Raw genomic sequence first — 19,668 nt, forward strand, 5'->3', positions numbered from 1 at the left:
TTGGAAGCAGGCTCCAGGCTCTGAGCCATCAGCACAGAGCCCGATGCGGGGCTCGAACTCACAGACTGTGAGATCATGACCTGAGCCGAAGTCGGACGCTCAACCGACTGAGCCACCCAGGCGCCCCTCTTTTTTTTTTATTTTAAAGAGAGAGAGAGAGAGAGAGAGAGAGAGAGAAGGGGGAGTGCCAGAGGGAGAGAGAGAGAATCTTAAGTAGGCTCCACGTTAGGTGTGGAGCCTGATGTGGGACTTGATACAATGACCCTGGGATCATGACCTGAGCCGAAATCAAGAGTCAGATGCCCAACTCATTGGGCCACACAGGTGCTCCAAAAACTAGTGGTTTTTTTTTGTTTGTTTGTTCGTTCGTTTGTTTTTTGAAGTGACAAGCTGAATCTAAACTTTATATGGACTGAGCCTGGGTGGCTCAGTTGGTTAAGTGTAGGACTTCAGCTCAGGTCACAATCCCTTGGTTCATGGGTTCAAGCCTCACATCAGGCTCTGTGTTGACAGCTCAGAGCCTGGAGCCTGCTTCAGACTCTGTGTCTCCCTCTCTCTGTCTCTTCCCAGCTCACACTCTGTCTCTCTCTCAAAAATAAATAAACACATTAAATTTTTTTAAAATAAAATAAAATAAAATTTATATGGAAATCTCAAGGACCCAGAATGATGAAAACAATACTGGGGTGGGGGGGGATGTGAGTACTTAACACTACTTGATTTTGAGTCTGCCTATAAAACTATAGTCATCAAGACAATTTGTACTGGTACAAAATAGACACATAGATTAAGGAAACAGAATATAGAGTTTGACTCAGAAGTGCAGAGTCGAATACAGACATTTATTTGCGCAATTGATTTTTGACAAAAGCTATGAGACAGTTCAACAAGAAAGGACAATATTTTCAACAAGTAATGCCAAAACAGAGATAGCCATGTTGAAAAAAAAAAAAAAAGTGAATTTCAAACCCTACCTGAAATCACACACAAAAATAATTCATTTGTGGCATGCTGTAGTTTCCAAATGTAAAAGCAAAAAGCATGTAGCACTTAGAAATAAATATAAAAGAATATCTTATTGGCCTTTGGGTGTCTTAGACGGGACATAGAAAATGCAACCATAGCAGAGTGTCTGAGTCCGCTTAGGCTGATATAACAGATGACCATAGACTGGGGAGTCTACACAGTAGAGATTTATATGTCATAGTTCTGGAGGCTGGAGGTCCAAGATTAGGCGGTCAGCAGGGTCAGATTCTAGTGAGAGCCTTCCTCCCAGTTTGCAGATGGGTCGTCTTGCCGTGTTGTCACACAGATAGGAGAGAGAGCTCCGGAATCTCTTCCTCCTCTCATAAGGGCTCTAATCCCATCAGTGGGGGCTCCACACTTGTGACCTCCTCCAACCCTAATTACCACCCAGAGGCTCCCAATACCTAATACTTCCCAATACCATCACCTTGAAGCTTAGGGTTTCAACATGCGAATTCACGAGTGGTTGTACAGACATTCATTCGTAATGGGAACAAGATTGATAAATCAGACCTGATCCAAACGAAAAGCTTCTGCTTACAAAAGCCACCATTACAAAAGAATTGGTACACCGGAATTACACTCAGTAATAAAAAGAAATGAACTGTTGATATACACAGTATTTGAGGACATCTCAAAGAGAGGCAGATGAAAAAAATCAGACTCAAAGAATTGTATACTTTCCACTTACATGGTGTTCTCCTTGATGAAAACGATAGTGACAAGAGACAAGTGGTGGGCAGAGGGTAGGAGTGGGGAACCTGTGATTGCAAACACGATTATAAAAGGGTAGCAATGAGACGGTTTGTGGGATGATGCAACTCTTCTGTGCCCTGCACGTGGTGGTGGTTACAGGAAGCTACATATGTTTTAATGGTCATAGAACTATATACCAACAGAGGTCAGTTTTACTGCATGTAAATAAAAAGTAGGACGTAATTGGCTACTATAGACTGGGAGAAAAGATTATATGGAAAAGAGCTGGTGTTCAGATGATATGAGGGGCTCAGGCAACTCAATAAGAAGACGACAACTCAATAAAAAACGGCAAAACACATGAACAAATACTTCACAAAGGGAGATATTAGACTGACCCATAAGCATATGAAAAAGTGGCCACGGCCAATAGTCATCAGGGACATGCAAAATAAAACCATATTTGGAGAGGTGTACATATTCCCTAAGACAACTCGCTTCTAGCTCAAAACTTAAAAGACAGTCAGTCTTCTTGGGTGGCTCAGTCGGTTAAGCATCTTGACTCTCGATTCCGGCTCAGGTCCCGATGTCACGGTTTGTGAGATTGAGCCCTACGTCGGGTTCTGCACTGACAGTGGGATTCTCTCTCTCCCTCTCTCTCTCTCTGTCCCTCCTCTGCTCTCTCTCTCTCTCTCTCTCTCTCTCATGAAATAAATAAATCAACTTTAAAAAGTTAAAAAATAAAAGACAGCCGATGCTAGATGTTGGTGAGGGCCCGGATTGAACAGACTGCAAAGCTCTCCTGCGTGCTGATTGAACATAAATGGTGTAACCACTTTGGAAAGCAGTTTGCTAGTCTCTCAGGGAGTAAACATACAGTCCGTGACACAGCCGTTCTATTTCCAGCCTTCCACTCAAAGGGAATCGTAACACATGTCCCCAGAAGACTTGTACGAGAACGGTCACAGCAGCTTGATTCTTAATTGCCCGAAACTGGAGGCAACCCAATGTCCATCAAAATATAACAGATAAAGAAATTGAGGTAAGTTCAGATGACAAAATAAATCCCAGTCATAACAATGAATAAGCTGTTGATACCCACAATAGAGAATTACAATACATTACGCACAATAGAGAATTTTCAATAGAGAATTACAATACATTACACACAATAGAGAATTTCTGCTGCGTGAAGGAAGCTAGGTGCAGAGAGTGCCTTCTATAGGATTCCATGGGTCTGGAGTTAAACCGATATGGTAAGGGATACCAGGACCATTGGTTTGCTTGAGTGCGTGGGAGGGCAGGCATCAGTTGGCAAGGGGCATGAGGGAACATTCTGAGCTGATGAAAATGCACTATATTCGAACGGGGCTGTGGATCACACACGTGTAGGCATTTGCCAAAATTCATCCATCCAAACGTACACTTACGTGCCTTTTGTTGTATGCAGATGTTGCCTCCATTAAAAGAAAATAATATATGCTTATGGGGAAGATGGCCTTGGGGATTCAGGGAGGCGGGGCTAATAATGCAATTAACCACATACACAGTGGCCTTGTCTGGACTTACCATGCTGAGTCGCCCGACCCGGAGTGCCCTCCGGCTGTTCCTCAGCTCCCTTCACCAGCTTGGTCTCATCCCTGCCCCAACGCCATCCTTCTTCCCGGCTCGGGAAGGGGGTGGAGAGGTGTGCGGCAACGGGAGAGGGGGACTTTCACCTGCTTTCTTGGTTTGGTCTCTGGCAGCCCTGAATAGGAGCTCGAAGCCCAGCCAGCTGCCGGGAGAGACCCAGAGCTCACCCAAAGGGGTCTGCAGAAGCATTTGGAAATCATTAGGCAGGTGCAGGTGGGGAGAGGGGTGGTGCTTTTCTCGCTCTGTATTCGTGTCACCCATGTTGTTGTTGTTGTTGTTGTTTAAATATAATTTTTACCTTTAAACTCCAGAGGCTCAGAAAGGTATGTTGCTCTCAGTACCTAACACTCTGAGGTTCCGCTCACCTGCCTACCCCGCTCCCCTGATACAGAGCCTGTAACCAGGAGGTCTTCCTTAACCCTTAAAAAAAAAAAAAAAAAAGCAAAGGAATGCATTTCTTTCCTTCCCCCTTCTCATTCTGCTCTACTGACCTTTTGCTTAGCTTTTTGCTAATGTCATTTTCACTCTTGGTTGGGCTTTCTCGACAGTAAGGAAGACTTCTTTATGAAGCTTCGATGATAAACTGGGGTCAGGCATTCAGTCACATCGAGGAAATCACTTCATCAGCTCCTACTTCGATATCAAATACCTCTAGCCTAATCAGGAAAACAGCAAAACTCTGCAAAGGGCCCTTGTTAATCCTGTCACCGACTACCCCGCCAGAATTTCAAAAATGCAGTTTAATTAACAAAATAAAAGAACTTAATCTTTCCCCATAGTGTTCACACAAGTAAAAATATATGCGTGGGCCGAGGATAAAAATAAATTGCATAGGGCTCCTGCCCAAAGACAGGGGTGGGGGAAGTGCGAGGGAATCACCCTGATCCTAGGGAATGAAGCAAACTCCAGGCTTTCTTAGGGCTTCGTAAGAATAGTGAGGACGATCTCCTGTCTCCATACATATTTCACCCGTGCTTCATGTGAGGGAGAACAGTTTTTAGACCAAAAGGTGTTTTTAGCACAGAGGAATAGACTCCCTTCATTTCAGATGATAGATTTCGTAACCTGCACTAGGGCTCAGCAAAGCTGACACTGGATTCTGATAAAAATCGGAGGAGTCCACAGACAGAGCTTTCCACAATAATTTTTTTTTAAATGAATTAAATTCCCATTTTAAAAGGTGGTTGTAAGAAGGAAAAAAAAGTACGATTTTTTTTTTTTTTTGGTCTTTCCTCCTTAACTGTAGCCACTTCTACCTTTTCCATATTCACGAAATGTATATGGAGCTAATTTTGAATGTGCCCTTTATGACTATGTCACAGTCATAATATCTCCATGTTCCGAAGGCGTAATTAAAGATTTACCTAGATTTATGAGGCTTTATCATTATCAATAGGGTTAAGGAATGCCGGGGAGACACATTGTTGGAAGATTTTGCTCAGCAGTTTCTTGAGCAATGAGAGTTACTGGTATTACTTTAGTGCTCAAAACACTGACTGTTCGGCACTAATATATGGCCCTTTATTAGAAAGGGAACACCAAAGACACTTCAGTCAAAACACTTCAGTGGCCTGCCAACTTCTTCCTTTTGGGGGATGGAACTGGGGGAAGGCAAAACGTCTTGCTCATCGGAAAGCACAAGATGGAAACATCAGCTCCCTATAGCAGCAGGTAGCTGGCCTCTTGGATTCCCTTAATAAAGGCCGAGCCATATTAAGGTGGACCAGTGAGCCTGAGAACAATAGGTGAGCCTTACGCTGGCCCTCATCCAGCCCGCGGGAAACCAGGGCCTGCCTGGTGCTTTGCCCCCTCGCATTTCTCCAGGAAAACGTACTCCAACTGTACCTGGTTCTCATCCTGTTATCCTTCCATGGCCTTCCTGTTTTACAGCCCGGCCAGTCTGCTGAAGCAGGCTGAGGTAGCCATGATGCTTTCTTACTGTGTCTAGCTAGGATTTCATTTTTCCCATTCCCAGGGCAGTCTCCACTCAGAGCAGTGTTAGCCATTTCTTAGGCGACATCTTCTTCACAAGGTAAATGAGCAGGCCCCGGCTGCATGGCATGGCACCCGGTCTTCAGGCTGGGTGAGGAAAAGGCATGTGTTAGATGGGTTGTTGTTCTGACAACACCTCTACTGTGGAGACCACTAGAATCTTCTGTTTTCTATTGGCCTCTGCAGACAGTGCTTCCTTCTTCCTCATTCCTACTCAAATGAGGCAGAGTTCAGTTGTCTAGAGAAAGAGAACTGATAGGATAAAGACAGATGATGGTAGATAGATGATAGATAGATAGATAGATAGATAGATAGATAGATGAAAGATAGATCAATGCACATACACATGCACACACACACACACACACACACACACACACACACACACATGCATTATACATACATAGATTTATTTTAAGGGAATTGGTTCAAATGATTGTCAAGTCTAACAAGTCCGAAATCTGCAGGGCATGGTGACAGGCTAGAGACAGGGAACAGCTGATGTTGAACTACAAGTTCAAGTCCTAAGGCAGTCTGCTGGCAAAATTCCCTCTTCTTTGAGCAAGGTCTTTCTTAAGGCCTTCAACCAATTGGATGAGGTTCATCCACACTATGGAGGGTAATCTGCTTTACTCAAAGTCTACTGATTTAACCGTTAATCCCATCTAAACAATAACCTTCACAGCAGCCTCCAGATGCGTTTGACCAAATCCCTGAGTACTGTGGCCTAACCAAGTGGACACAAAATGTTAACCATCACACCCTCTACTTTTTGAGCCATTGAGTTTCACTTCACTTATTCCCCACAAATAGATTCTTATCCATGCATTATTAGTCTAGGAAATAACCTGACCTTCCATGATCACATCCGACACATGGTGGCCTCTCTGTCATTTGGGTTAAAACAATGGAGGAATTTCTGGCTGCAAAGGAAGGCGGTTCTGAAGAGAAAGTTGATGAATGTCTGCCATTACAAGCAAAGGCCCAATTTGCCTTTCCTTCTGAGGACCTCTGCTTGATGCTGCTTCCTTTGGAAGTACCTAGAAAGAGGCTCTTGGGTAAGGGTGAGGGTCCAGGATCAATCCTTCATAGACCCTTCTTAGGGTTTAAATTTCTTCTGGGGGCTGTACATTCTTGTGTGACCTGTAATTCGGCAATGAACACTTATAACTGGAAGGCACAAATGCCTTCCCCCATCCCCAGGCAGGCTTCAGTGGGACCCAACTGAGAGGAGCTTGAAGATTATTTTCCAGGTGATTCGACTCTCTCTGGAACACTTGCCTGTGGTCTTGAATTTGGCAGGCAATCCTATCCACTCTCCGCTTTAGCTGGATACACAGTGTTGGTGCACGAGTGATTATTTGAGATGGTGTTTAGCCACCTTGAGCCTAACCCTCTCCAAAAGCCTCTGGAGAAGGCTGTTCCATCTGAGGAGCTCTTCTTGCTCCAACTGTGGGCAGAGACTGATGGCACTCACGCTGAGGGTATTGTGAAGCCCACGTCCTGCACTCAATGCATACTAAAGATCGTCTTTATTTGGAGCATGTGACTATCAAGGCTTCTAATCTAGCAATGGTGGACTGGAGTGGTAAGGACAGACACTGAAATCACCTGCAACAGAGGTGAGAACAGAGACGAGTTTTGGTGGTGCTGGCCAGGGCTCTGGCTTCTTCCGGCTTCTGTTTGGAGTCTGGCGTATAGCTGCCCCCTCAGCCTGGCACAGGACAGAAGCCTCCTTATCACCATTAATTAGTCATCCTTGAGCATCCCCAGGGAGGTGGCCCATGTTTCACTTGATGGAATTGGCTGAAAAAATGGGAAAATAAATCAATAACTAGATAGAGGACAAGGCCACCTCCAGGGTTTCCTGGTCTGGGACTAGATCTCCACCTTTTCCTTGTGTGTTTCTTCCCTTGGTCGGTGGGTACGTCAACCAAACACAAATTCTATTAGTGTGAGGCCAGGTGGTAATGCCCACACTTGTACTTAACATGGCGCCTCCTCCCGGAAGCTGACTTCAGTCTAGCTCCTGGTGCCTGAGTGGCCCTCTGTTCTCACTCCCCGGGCCTCTCAAAGGGCTCTCTCTCCTCTCACCCAGATGCCAGCCATTGCATATGGATTCTAAAGAACTCTCAGACTGGGAGGAAACAGCCCTCCCTGCCCCAGGGGGTGTAGCTCCCCAGCACCAGAGACACAGAATCCACCCCGCCCCCACTTTGCTGATGCCCATGTCAATCTGTTCCCTGCATGGTCAGGAAAAGGCCTTGAAGCCACGGAATGCTGGGTGGCTCTTGTAATCACTCTAAATTATGACACCTTCTTGTTCTTAAAAATGGCCCCTGCACATAGAAGATAAACCAGGACAAGATGAGGGAATGCAGGGCTGTTCTGCTTGGTTCTTTAAAAACTGATAAGTGGCTTTAAATCTCTTCTATCCAGGGTAGTTAAAGCCTCAGTATCAGGCTGGAGAGCCACACATCTTTCCATGTCATCTCTCACCCTAATGAGCTCTGGGAACGGACAACCTGGGATTCTACTCCACTCCCCACCAAGCAGACCGTCATATATGTTCTGCATAGAGTGAAATTAGGGGGTGAGTTGACAAGAACGTGACACAGCTCAACTTATTTTTTCAATTGCTTACCTTTATCAGTCTACTGAGCAGGTTGTGGTAGCAAACACAGAATTGCACGCCAGCCCCAATGGGAACCTGCACAGGGGAATGGTCAGATAAGACGACAGACCCGAGCGGTAGCAAAATGGCCTGACCGCAGTTATCATCGAAGCGACAGAAATTCTGTCAAAGCGTCCAGCTCTCACTTTGAATATCGTGCACGTGCAAGAGAAGGAACATCTGTGGCATGCCCAGCAATATGTTTTAGCAACGTTTTTTGGGACCAAAATTAACATTAACAGGAAGACAGGTTTGTGTTTCTCTGTATTTTCACTTATTAACACAACAATCTGAAGGTTATTAGCAATTCTGAGCTATGTTGGGCTGTGGGTTTCCATGTGCTGCACTGAGACGTCATACAAACATCCCCACTCTTAGCTCGGAGTTTGGGCTTGGGCAAAATTCAGGGAACCAAATAGCTTCGGAAAGCTTGGATGGTTTTCAGTCCATGTTTAGACACGAGGAAATGTGTACCAGAGAAAACAGAAATACCACAGTGCCACTGTGTTGGCTCTTCTCCAATATTTGCTAAGTGCCTATGATGAGTCAGGCTCCACGGACAGCAGGTGTGAGACCCAGAGCTTACTCTCTGTGACCTGTTGCCATGGAGTCTCTCTTTATTCGTTCGTTCACTCACTCGCTCACTCATTCATTCATTCACTCGTGCGTCACCGTTGGTTTAGCAAACTCTGAGGGGCAGTTACTCTGCTAGATATCGTCAAGCCCTGGACTGTAGTGATAAGCAGATACCAAGCTTACATAGAGGAGCTCACAGAAAAGCAGTAAGACCAGCCCATTTACGCATAATTACAACCCAAGTCACTAGGACCGGGTGCCCTGCCAAACCTTGTGTTTGCGGGGAGGCCCGATGGAGCTGAGGATAATTCTGGCTGTTGATCCACACGTAGGTCTTCCAAGTATCCAAGAATCTCTACTGTCTTATCCTACTGGGCTGGTGCAAAGATTGAAAGACCTTAATAGAGTGACTGACTATGTAGGAGCTCAATAATGATATCGGTCTTCACGAACATCATCACCATCACCACCACCACTTGTATGGGCATCATTATCACCAGCATCATCACCACCACCATCGCCATCCCCCTACAACTAGCAACACCCATTATCACCATCACCATCGACATCATCCTAGGTGGAATCACAGGTGAGATTCTCTGTCTGCCCCTCCAGATATGCTCCCCATCCTTCCCAACCCCCGCCCCCGATACCCCAGAAAGATGACCGTATGCATTCCATCCACAGGATCCCTTGCCCTCTGACTTCCAGCTGGGAATGGCCAATGAGGAAGCCCACAAGAGAAGGTCGGAGGGAAGTCAGAGTCTTTACTGCCCTGTCTCTCTCTCTTCCGTGCCACAGGTCAAGAGCGGCTGCGTTCTTCTGCTAAAGGCCACAGTGCCTGCCGATTGGCCCTCTCCTACTAGTGCCGCTCTCTGGGTCTGGGAATGGTCCCTTCCTTGGCCCTTCAGGCATTGAAACACTAATAGTGATGGCCGCCCATTGATGTCATCCCTTGGGTGCCTTATAATCTTCAGTGTTTTCTCCTGGTGCCTCCCACACCGTTGTGAGTGGTCCTGTCATTAAACTCTCTCTGGTCATCCTAGGGGGTGACCTGGATTTCCTTCCAGAACTCTGGCCATCCAACCATAACACAGTCATTACCATCGGTGTCGTTATCAGGGTCTGCCCAAGAAGGGCCTCTTGCTGTGTGGTCAGCCATTGCTTGCTGATCCCCACTACTACTTTCCTTAGAGACAAGGTGCCCATTTCTTTAGCAACCTTCTGGTTCCTGGCATCGAAAGCTCAAACACCCGGTGGTATCACCTCTGGGACTCAGCTCAAGCCTTGCTTCTTACAAGAGGCATCACCAGCCTCTCCTTCCTCCCGGCTTCATCCTCCAAAGTCCAGGTGCAACTCTCACCTGGGAACGCAGTCTCCTTCTGTGCCACTGCCCTAGAACTCCTGCAGAGAAGGGCAGGGACTGTGTCACCTTCTTCACCCCCGCGTCTCACGTGGAATGTTCTCAATGTGCCCTTGTGGCACGCAGGCAGGAAGGAAGGGCAGATAATGATGAGGAGTGCTGTCGCTACTGTTAGTGCCAGCACTGGGTGACGCTGACAGCTGTCCCAGCAAACCGATGCCACCATCCGGTGCTTAGCACGCAGGAGGGATCAGGAAACATTTGTCCAATTAAACAAAAAGAACAATCACATCCACCATTGATCGGATGCTTACTGGGTGCTAAACTTGCAGCTAGGTGCCTGCATCTGCTGTTTCCTTTGAGATGGAGAATAACCCCGGGGTGCCCGGGAGGCTCAGTCGGTTAAGCGTCAACTCTTGATTTTGGCCACGGTCATGGTCTCAAGCCTCGTGAGCTTGAGCCCCTGCATCGGCCTCTGCACTGACAGTGTGCAGCCTGCTTGGGATTCTCTCTCTCCCCCTCTCTCTGCCCTTCCCCCATTTGCACTGTCTCTGTCCCTCTCAAAATAAATAAAGAAACTTAAAAGAAAAGTTCACAATAACCCTGCTGGGGGCTGGCATTGTGAGGAAACGGAGGCAGGAACAGGCTATAACCCCAGGCCCACGAGACTCCAAGGGTCTACACTTCCGGTCGCCAAGACCCTGTAATTGAACGGTGTTCAACTGCAAGAGTGGCCAGGGGAAGCTGGATGTTGACTACGAGGGCCTCTACACTTCCCTTTCATCATCCTCATGGATGTCGGGGGTGTATCTCAGCCCTGTCTCCGCCCCCACTGTCTCCACCCCCACTCCCGCCCAGCGTGGCAAATGGGGCAATGATAGCCCCTTGACCCTTCAGTCTCTGTGAGCACCAAAGGAGAAAATTCCTGCCCTGAGATCCCAAGTTATTATGTAACAGCTCTGGGAGACAGAAAAAAATGCCCTCCCTCCCCCTCCCCCCCCCCCCCCCCCCCCGATACATTCACTTCCCAATCCCTGGAACCTACAACTATTAACGGATACGGCAAAAACTGTGATTAAGTTAGGGGCCTTGAAAGAAGGAGCTACTCTTAGGTTATCTAGGCGGACCCTGCGTGCCGTCATGCACATCCTTACAAGGGAGAAGCAGAGGGAGATGAGACCCGGGGACCCACACAGGAGAAGGGGAGGTAAAGACAGTTGTCAGATTGGAGCGATGTGGCTCTGACTGAGGCAAGGAGGGCCAAGGCTTGCCAGCTGGAAGAGGCAAGGAATGGGTGCTCCCCTAGCCCCCTGAGGGAGCACAGCCCTATGGAGACCCTACTATCCCTTCAAAATGGTGAGAGAACGCCCTTCTCTTGTTTGAGCCACCGAGCTTGTGGGAGTTTATCACAGCAGCCCTCAGAAGCTGATACGATAGCCCACTAAATACCCTCGGCATTTCTGTTCTCATCTTACGCGGTGCTGGGTCTATAGAGGGGGGATAGCTTGGGGCCAGGCCTCGCCCTTGGCAAACTGAGTGGGACCCAGCTGGGCAGTGGCCCTCAGAGGAGCTGGTGCTCCCATTGGGGAAAAGTGCCTGGGCTCTTGGGCTTTCTCTGATATCCTGTTATCTATCCACAAGAGGCCGGGACTGGGGGTAACGGATTTTCTCACTGAAATGGATGCCAAATCCTGGTAGCACAAAGTGAGCCGATCTCACCCATCCCCAAATACCTGCGGGCCAACCTGGCTCCTGGAAACCACATGAGCAGAGATGCTCCTCCCTCCCTGCATGTGCTGCCCTGGGACATGGGCCTCAGCGCAGGGAGGCGGGGAGCAGGGAGGCAGGGAGGCTGTGGCCAGTGGGGACCCTGCTACTGTGCCGGCGTGCTGCGTCCTGTAGCCCTCACCGCACGTCCGCGTGCGGGAGCAGCCCCCGGGCACCCCTACTCCAGCCCTTCTGTCCCAGAGGGCACAGCAGGATGCAAATGAGGTTCGGTGACACGAGAGTGGGATAACCTTTAACCCTCCTGATTTATGGAAAACGGTCATTTGCACACATGGGCACGGGATGTCGGATGAGCGGCAAAGCCTTCCTGCGTGGGGTGCACAGTGAATTCGCCGCTGCCCCGGTGGGACCTGCTGATTAGACATTGGGTGGGCACGCAGAACAGGTGGATGCCCAGGCCGCAAAGGGGATGGGCGGGCAGAAGCGGGAGGGGCCGCCTGGGGAGCAGAGAGCTTTGCTTTCTGGTCAGCGAAGAAGGGACGCAGGGATGTTGGAGAGAAGATAGGGGTCTCCTTGGCTGGGGCTTCTCTCCATCAGGGGGTTCCAGAGCACAGAGGGTGAGGGGCCATCAGACATGCTGCACGGGCTGCTGGGGGTGCCACATCCAGGACCCCGGGCTGCCCAGGAGGCACCGTGTCCCCTTGGAAAGGGTCCCGGGCTCTGGCTGTGGCTGTGGGAAGTGGCCTCAGCTTCTACGTGGACAAGGTCTGGAAGCTCGGACCTAACAGCTCCCATAATTGAGTCAGCTTCAAACTCGATCTGGTCAGTGTGGCCAGGCACTACCAAGGTGGTTTGAAGCTGGATTTGGACTGCCGTGGGAGCTGTCTCCATCAATGAAACAAACAGCCTCTGAGCTTAGTGGGATGTGACAGCCGCCGGCACTGTTCTCAGATGGGGGAAAGGGAGGAGATGGGCTCCTGGCCGGAGCCCACAGGGCCGGTCACACACCGGACTGCACCCACCCCTGTGCGTCCCCGGCTGCCCCCTCGCTTCACGAGGGGCCTGAAAGACCCAGAGGGCCCAGAAGTCTGCCCGGTGATGGACGAGCACCGGGAGGGGTTTGTGGCTCTGCGCAGGGTCTGGCTAGGGGAGGAAACTTGAGTTTAAATGGTGCTTTGTCACCGGTACTTAGGGGGCTGGCTTCTAGCCTCCGCAAGCCTCAGTTTCCCACCTTGGAAAACGGGGATAGCCATAACCCTCCCAGCATCCGGGAGGGGGAAGTGCCAGCGGGGGTAACCCTTCCAGACCCCGGGCTCAGGGCCTCACTGCGTGCGAGCTCCCGTGGCCGACATCCCTTGCCAGCTGCTTACTTGTTTATTCATCCGGCACACAAGGAGGAAGCGTCTGCCTTGGCTTAGGCATTGAGGCTGGGGCTGTGAATAAGAAGGCCCAGGTCTCTGCCCTCAAGGAGCCTAAGGCCCCAGCGGGAGAAGGCGGACAGCAAACAACAGATGATAATGAACAAGGTCATTTCGGACTCCTAAGCGCCTCCGATAACACCCGTGAAGAAAATCCAGAAACGCCACGGGAAAGAAGGAGCCGCTGGCCGGTAAGGGCCACGGCGGGGTCCCCGGGGTTTGGGCACCGTTAGGCGCAGCAGTCCTGAGGACGGTGAGGGAAGCGCTCTCCAGAGATGGCCTGAATAGAGAGCCGGGGCAAGAGAAAGCTAGTCAGAGAAACATCCGGGGGTGGCACTGACCTTGGCGAGGGCAAGGTGGCCGGGCAGCGGGAGAGAAGGGGGAGGAACTGTGGGGGGCTGGATATGTGGTCTTGGAGGCCGTGGTAAGAGGTCTGAATTTTATTTTAAGTGCAGCCAGAATGCACCGCAGAGCCACAAACGAGGCTGTCACCGTCTGATTTATGCTTTAAAAGCCACGGCGCACCACGGACACCAACCACTGTCTTGACTCCACTCCTCTGGCTCCTGGAAGCCCGAAGGGCCAGCTCCTCCCATCGTCGCCAAACCCAAAGTCACTTTCAGAAGTGTTTACACTGGAGGGTAACAGGACCGCGGTACCTGCTGGTGCGCCCGCACCACGGCCAACTTCTCCATCCCCCCTGGGGACTGGGATGGGCTTTCGGATTGCTCCCCGCCCCGGGGCGGGGGGGGGGGGGGGGAGAAGGGGGGCGGGGAGGGAGGCTCACGCAGGGTGCGGCTGCCTTACGCACCCCTTCCCGCTGGACCCGTGCGGGACGCGTAGGGTGTGCGGCGTAGGGAGCGCCAGGCCCCTTCCCCCAGGAAGGGCGTCAGCGCTGTTGGCCCTCGTCACCTTCTGTGCTTTCCAGCTTTCCATTTTGCGAGGTGGCACCTCATTGTCCTTTAGGTCCGCATCTCCCAGACGGTTAACGAGGGTGAGCACCATTTCCTAGGGACCTTGGCTGTTAGGCCCTCCATGTCTGTAAGCCGTCTCTGCATCTTTCCCCCTGATTCTTTTGGGTTTCTTGTTGACCCGCCTGCATTCTTGTTCAGCTGTATGTTCCACAGCCGCTTCTGAAAATCAGGAACTTCGTCGTCAACAATGACAGACGTCGTCCATCGGTCCTTCCCCACCCCCACCTCCTCCGGGCTGCTGGGATCTGGCAGGGGACCCAGGCTGTCCCTCGGACCGGGTTTTTGGTACCATCAGGCCTTGCCTTGACCCTTGTCACCTGCCTGGATTCTTCTCTTCTCACCTGTGTGACCTGACTCAAGGACCCCCCCACCCCCCAACCCCAGCCCACAAGGCCTCCTCCTCCTTGGGCACACCCAGAACTGCCCTGGCCTTGACGTCTACAGACCCAAGTCACAGCCCCGCCCCGTGTGTCTCCTTCTTGTCCTTGAGTGGGCCTCCTCTCTTTTGGTACAGGGTCCCTCCACCATAGTAGGCTCCTGGGGGCGGGGTTGTGTCTCCACCTGTTTGGTTCCCAGAGCAGAGCCTCCCTGAGGTCTGGGCACAGAGTCAGGCTCAGTACAGACAGATGGCAGGCCCGCAGTGCTCAGGGACGGGGCAAAGGGGACGGACCCCAAGCACCACCCGTCAGCTCCTGCCTGGGTCCTGACAAGCGGCCACCTGCACAGGGAAGGAGAAGGAGCACGCTGTCCCCTGGCTCAGTGTCTCCGGGTACTCCTGCGCCCTCTTCGTCCACCCGGGCCCCCAGTTGGAGCCTCTCTCCTCTGCCTCCCAGTGGGTCTGCCAAAGACAGACTTGTCCTTTGTCACCCCTGCCTGCCTTTGAGACTTCAGTGGACCTCTGAGTACGCAGCTCGCCCCCTCCAGCTGCAGAGAGCCCCCGACAAAGATACCCAAACAATGCCTCAAAAACCAATCATGCTAGCTAAGACTTATTTTTAAACAGAGCATGACAACCTGGGAGGGATGATTTCAGCTTAAGTCATACGTGGGGCATTTCCCTTCAACAGTTTTGATAACGTGTATGCATGTAACATTTCACGCTTGATGGTGGCTTCTCCCCTCTTGTCTTCATTAAAAGCGACAAACAAGGACCAAAACCTGTTACACCAGCAAGAATCCCTGAGGTGAGAGCTCTGGGCCAAGGGTTGTTTGTGTCTACCGGAAGCTGCCCCGTGTCCGTCCCCCGCCTAGCCTCTCTCTGAGGTCCCCTGCCATTGTGATGAACTGCTCCATCGCCCGGCCCCTCTGCCTTACAGACAACGGCCACCCGGGGCTCGGGAGACCACCGGGCTCACGTCCACTGCTGCTGCCCCCTCACTTCCCCAGGGAAGCCCAGCCTGGCACCCACCCTGCTTCGGGCTTTGATTTGTGGCTCTGGCTCCCAGTCAGCGGGGCCAGGTCAGATGCCGCACTCCAGATTAAAAATAAAAGCCAGGATGCAGGCAGGGGGATTTGGCTGTCAGAGATGGATTTCTGCCTCTTCCCATAAGGTTTGATCTCATCCTGTCTACTTCCTCCCCGGTCCCTCGCCCCAGTCCCCTCCTGCCTTCCCCAGGCTCCTGCTTCTCATCAACCACCGTCTCCTCTCCACACCAACGTCACCTGGCCTCAGAAAATTCCAGGCCCCTCTCTCCTAAATCTCAAGCCACACATGGGACTGTTTGCCCTTCTTTTATTCACGGGTTCATTCGTTCAACAAACAGCTGGTGGAGGTTATGTCCTTACAGGGAAGACACATGCATAGATAGAAAGACCAAGAAACGAATAGCTAAGACGCCCTCATAAAATGCCAAACTTAACGGGGGTAAAACAGCTCTGATGGTTCATTTTATGGGCCAGCCTGACTGGGCCCAGGCCCTTGGTCTAACACTGTTCTGGGTGTCCGTGAGGGTGTTTGGATGAGATTAATCCTTGAATCAGTGGGCTCAGTAAAGCTGACGGTCCTCCCTAATGTGAGTGGGCCTCATTCAATCAGTCGAAGGCCTGAAGAGAACAAAAGGGCTGATCCTTTCCCAAATAAGAGGAAACTCCTCCTGCCTGAGTGCATAGCTGGTAGACAGTGACCTAAGTCAGGGAAAGAGTATTTGAGCTAATGAGGAAGAAGGGCCAGCTGTTCAAAAAGCAGGAAGGATATTCTAGGAACAAGGGATAGTACGTGCAAAGGCTCTGGGGTGGGAACAAGTTCAGTGTGCCCAAGGAACAGACAGAAGTGAAACATTCATGAGCACCTATGGCGTACCACTTGATGCCCAGAACTTTCTCGTGTTGAGTATTCTCCATCTGGGATGTAGCTGATACGTTCTTAATTTGATATCTTTTTTTTAAAAAAAATTAACTTTTATTTTTTGAGAGACAGAGACAGAGCGTGAGTGGAGGAGGGGACAGAGAGAGAGGGAGACACAGAATCTGAAGCAGGCTCCAGGCTCCGAGTTGTCAGCACAGAGCCCGACGCGGGGTTCGAACTCACGAACCTCGAGATCGTGGCCTGAGCCGAAGTCGGACGCTTAACCGACGGAGCCGCCCAGGCGCCCCTAATGTGACATCATTTTTGATGTGCAGTGTATTTAGTTGTACGAAGTAAAATGCTAGAAGTAAGGCCATGGCGATTTAGATCAAATTTGTTTTGGTTTGTTGTTTTTTACAACGGGTTTATTGTTTATTTTTTGTTTTTTGTGTTTTGTTTTATTTTGTTTTTTACAACAAACAAGGTAGCCATGGATTCCTCACTTACAAACTAGTTTACGTTTAGTTAAATGAAATCTTGGAGTCATCTTGTCTCCTCTCTCTCCCCCCACATCTAACCGGCTAGGTATATGTGTTGGATTTTGCTCTTTAGAATATTCTCACACCCCAGCTACTAGCTTGGGTATGTGCTGTGCCCTCCTCATGGGTCCCCTTCCAACCCAATAAACTCAGAATACTGTTTTTCCTTTTAAAACATGAGTCTCCCCATTTTATCCAAATGCAAACCAGGGCCCTTAAGGCGGTCCGCACGACTGTATGTGATCTGCCCCTGTCACTTTATGACCCAGGCTCCTACTTTTCTTCAATACCTCTTTGGCCCCACGGACCAGCTGCTGTGCTTAGAACATGTCAGACTCACTTCTGCCCCTGGGCCTTTGCACCTCTGCTTGGGACACGCTTCCCCTAGATAGCCGTGGCTCACTCTCTCACCTTCTCGAGGTCTTTGCTCAAATTTTACCTTCTCAGTGAGACCTACTTGGACCGCAATATTTAAATTACAGCTGCTCACCTCACTCCAGATCTTCTGAGCCACGTTACTTTGTTCCGTGGAGATACTTCTGAAATACTATGTAATTGATGTGTTTATTGTGCTTTTCAGCTATTGTTTTGTCTTTCCACTAGAATTTAAAAGGACATGGATTTTTTTTTCCTTCCAGTTTTGCTCACTGATGGCATATGGTAGGTGCTCAAGATTTCAAGGTTCACGGAAGGAACATTTGCCTGTGCGTTTCTTGCATATGTGTGAATTTCATGTTTTGTATTTTAGACTTGTGTGAAAGTTATAACAGAGTATCAGAGTATACACAGGAGATTTGTACTTTTGCCTCTGCTGCCTTACTACCTCCGGTGAGGGTTCACTGAAGGCTTAGTACGGGTCGGGTACTACTCTGAGTGTTGCCTGGTGTTTCTCTTTGCATTTCAAATGCATCCTGTGAGGTGGGCAGTATTTTCTCTCCCATTTTAGAGGTGAGGAAACCAAGGCATAGAAAGGCTAAAAGGCTGGCCTCCAGTCACTAAGTTGTCATTCTATGCAGTGGAGATCCAACCTAAGAAGTCTGATTCAGACCTCTGCCCTAAATCCTGATGTGTCACTCTTCCACAGGTTTCCATGATACTGGAGCAGCTGAACTGGGAAGATGTTTTGGGTGGTCTCTGGGATTTCTGATCCTTAAACAGGGAGGAGATTCTGGGGCAATGGGACAAAGACCAGGCAAAGTTCAGGGGTCCCGAGGGGACAGAGAGAAAGGCCTAGAGCAGAATGGACAGAGTTCTGGAGGCCTTCTAAGTAACGAAAGCCCTTCTGTTCTGATCCCGGTGCTTCGGCATCTTGCCTGCCCAATCCAAGCTGCCCTGTAGAAGATGTGTGGCCTCAGGTATAGCCCCCTCACACACTTGGGATAAATACCTTTCACAGACCAGCACCTCGTTCCTCTCTCTGAGCTTTAGGGAAGGAGGATGCAAGACAGACGGACAGACGGGCTCAGCCGGATGCCCGCAGGGCTCTCGAGGACCCACGCCTCCCCCACGGCTCCCCCACACCTGTCTCAGCAGCCTGCGCTCCATTTATGCAAAGCCCCTTTTCCTACCAAATTTCCGAAATTTTCTCATTTCGATCTGTTATACCTAAATTCCCTTTCTAAAGAATTTTTATTCTGAGACACAAGCTGATTTTTCTATTGAAGGACTCCACTGTAATTAAACTGATTGCTGAAAAAGACATCATTCTTTTTAATAAGGCAATTTGCATATTCAATAACTTAAGCCTCACTTGCTGAAAGACAGTTTGAAAGTTTGTTTGTATATTCTCTCACTCAACTGTTTTCAGATTGCCTTACCTCGTTTCCAGTAACATGGTGATAATTGAAGGAAAATACACGAGGAAATTTCCTTTAATACAAAAAAAAAAAATTCTCGTGTTGTTTCAAAACATGGTGCAATTAATAGGCAACAGGGATCCTGTTGCAGAACGTCATATAAAAATAAAGTATTTTGCAGGTCACTTGTAATGTCTTACTCCTAAGCTGAACTGTCCAGTCCAGCTGGACTTGGAGGGATGGGGGAGAATGTAGAGCCCAGGGAGTTGCAAAATTGCACAGGGGGGTCCACAGCGCAAGAGCAGGGTGTGGGGCCCTCTCTCCAGCTGCAGGAAGAATGGCTTGGTGAAGAGTAAAGATCAAATCTGTTATGACCGAAGGTCTGTGTCTTCCCCTGCCCAAATTCATATGTAGAAGCCCCAACCTCCAAGGTGATGGTATTTGGAAATGGGGTCTTTGGATGGTGATTAGGAGGCATTAGGTCACGAGAGTGGGGTCCCGTGATGGGATTTGTGCCCTTGTAAGGAGAGGAAGAGCTCTCTTGCTCCCTCTCTCTATCTCTCCCTCCTTCTGTCTCTCCGACAGTTGAGGACACAGGAAGACGTTGGCATTGTGCAAGCCAGGAAGACAGCTCTCACCAGAACTTGACCATGGCACCCCGACTTCACACGTCCAGCCTCCAGAACTCTGAGATGATAAATGTCTGCTTACACCTCCCAGTCTCCGGTATTTTGTTACAGCGGCCAGAGCAATCCTCAGATTCGTTCCCACTCAGTGACAATGACCTTCCTCGGGGATTTGCCACTCCTGGACACGACCTGCTCCTGGCTGCCGGAAACTTCATGCCACCTTTCTCTTTGCTTGCTTGTCATTCGACTAGCCCGTACTAGCGGTGCAGATGAAAAATGGTGAGCCACCTGCCGTGGACAAGGGGCCAGCACTTCTGTGGTTCAGGAGAAGGTTTTCGTGA

Source organism: Panthera onca, chromosome E2 (genome assembly GCF_046562875.1).
Source record: "Panthera onca isolate mPanOnc1 chromosome E2, mPanOnc1 haplotype 2, whole genome shotgun sequence".
Taxonomy (NCBI): Eukaryota; Metazoa; Chordata; class Mammalia; order Carnivora; family Felidae; genus Panthera; species Panthera onca.